Source organism: Fopius arisanus, unplaced genomic scaffold (assembly GCF_000806365.1).
Source record: "Fopius arisanus strain USDA-PBARC FA_bdor unplaced genomic scaffold, ASM80636v1 scaffold00043, whole genome shotgun sequence".
In the NCBI taxonomy this organism is placed as follows: Eukaryota; Metazoa; Arthropoda; class Insecta; order Hymenoptera; family Braconidae; genus Fopius; species Fopius arisanus.
The window spans coordinates 456,300-458,825 of record NW_011887782.1 but is presented as its reverse complement, the minus strand read 5'-3'; positions in this window follow the sequence as shown (position 1 = coordinate 458,825).

Here is a 2,526-nt window from a genome sequence, read left to right as displayed (position 1 = left end):
AAATTTGACCTTGTAATTTAGAAGGAGCATGAAATTAGAACTACGTTTACGTTTATGCTTTTCGGTGGACGGTCGGGGAGGATGAACGCAACCCTTATTCGCCCCGAATGGCCAGGTTGTTCATGGATTGGTGAAAATACAAATTTTAATAAGTTTTGGGTTAGTAAAAATCCAAGATTTGTAAGTTTATCGGTAAGATATCGAGAATAATTGTCAGGACTCATGCTCCCCGACACAGCCATTAAACAGGTCTCCAATGCTAGTAAGAATTAGTAAGAATAAATGAGAGATAGTAAGGAATAAAATAATGAAGTTGGAAGTTCAAATTTTTAATTTGAATTTGATTGGTCGCCAGAGGCACCGCGCCTCAGACCGGAACTAATACCAGCCAATCAGAGAGCGTCTGATTTTCGGCTGTATGTAACCCACTTGTTGCACTGACCTCGGCAAATCAGTTTTTCGTGTCGAGTCGTGCACAAATTTTAGAAGAATCAAAAATTGAATTACTCTTCTTCCCTACCAACAGTTCCCCGAAAGATGCTACATTTTTACTTGCTGGTAGCCCGGCAATGAGGCGTAGCGCTCTTTCTCTCTCTTTTGTTTCTAGTTTCGGTTCGATTTTCGAGAAATTATTCATTTCCCGTAGATTATATCCAGAATCAAGCACGGTAATCCTTGACGGTGGGATTAGCCGGGGATAATTACTTGTAAATATCTTTATCGGGAAAAGCGGGCACTTTACGCGTGTTGTAATAGACAGTCATTTTGTTATGAATAATCTATTTTTTTGTCTTTAACTCTGAATTTCAATAGTGAAATACTATTGATATGTAATATTATTTTGATGTCTTTTTGTTTTGGTTTCGAGGAGAATGTTCCCATCCAAAGTCTGCCGCTCTTTCCACAATCTAGCATACTGAGCGATCCTTGGACCGGCATCTTTTCCCAAAGCCTAGATTTTCATTGTTCTCCTTTTTTTGTTTGGCCGACTTTTAAATCACCCCACTCATACTGGTGATTAGGGTCGAGAGCCAAATTTAATTCACTCACCATAAATCCCATGGTGACAATTATTTGAATTTCCTATTCTGAGGAATATGGCAGAAATTTTCTCCAATCATCGGTGGCCCATCCCTCACGGTGGAATCCTGTGAGACCCGCAGCATAAGATTTCTCACATGAGAGGCAACTCCCCCACGCAACGGGTGGTCAATTCCCTCGACGTATCAACAGGTTGACAGGAACTCCCACTTCTTCGAAGAGGTAAGTTGCCATCATCCGAAGCGGATGATGGCATAAACCTCTAGACCCCAGTTCACTTTTTAATTCAATGAAGAAATGAGGCGAGAATTTCTCCGGTCTTCTCCACAAAGACATGGAACGTTTCCTTCCTTTCCATTCCCAATGATCTGCTCATCGGAGGTCTCATCCGCTTCTACTATCCGGCCCAACATTGACCAGATGTCGAAGTCACTACTCCGAATTCCAAACCTAAAACCAAGTTCGAGTAACTTTCCGAACGCCGTACAGATACCTTGATGATCAATTTGCAATCGGGAAAGAACTCACTCTTCATCCTCAGGCAATAACAAATGGGTGAGCAATTATTTCGACCAACCAATTTCGACCGACCGATACTCATACGGTGGGCTCGGCGCCGTTTAAAACAAGTTATTAAACGCGAAGAAAGAATCATCGCCTACGCAAGTCCAGCAATCACTTGCGTCAACGAGAAACACTCAGTCAGAGAGCTGAAGTATCACGTGATCATTCCTTCTGTCGCCAAATACCGACGATACCTGGAGAGTTGCTCTTTTACCCTAATTACGGACTACAGTAGCTTGAGTTGGTTACATAAGTTGCGCAACCCGACCGGTAGCCTGGCTCGAAGGACCCTTAACAAACTCGAGTATGATTCAACACCGTCTCCCAGTATCCTGATCTTCCTCAAGCAGGCCAGTTGAGGATAGATGAGATCATTACCTACGAGGCTCATTACATAGTAGCCTTTGTCCGCCACTGTGGCATATGTCAACGTTGCAAGATCGAAAATTCTTGAAGGACTGTGGTGGCTATCTTAGTGGTTTCAATCACTTCGAGCAAATCAGGATTCTCCCTTGTGCCCCTATGACAGGATTTCTTTGCAAAGTGCATTAATCTAATCCCTATCCGGCACGTCACAGATACATTCAGGAGCGGTTGGAAAATATAGTAATTCCATACTGTGGAACTTTCAGCGTACTCTTCATTGATAATGGAGCCGAATTGATTTATTGGGAGATCAGAAAATCAAGAGTTCTCGGGGTGCGTTCCATCATAGCGGAAGATCACGTGTCGGTCTGGTGAACTTCTCGGTCGACAATTGTCCCCACCTTACATCACCGGGATTCATCACCAGATACCCAGGGTGATTCCCACAACCAATTGCGCTATCGGCGAAACAGCACCTCCCGGATCTCCAGGGACCTCCGAGCAATTGTTATTCCCAAGCACCGATCGGCTTTTTCCACAGCTATAAGAAGCAGT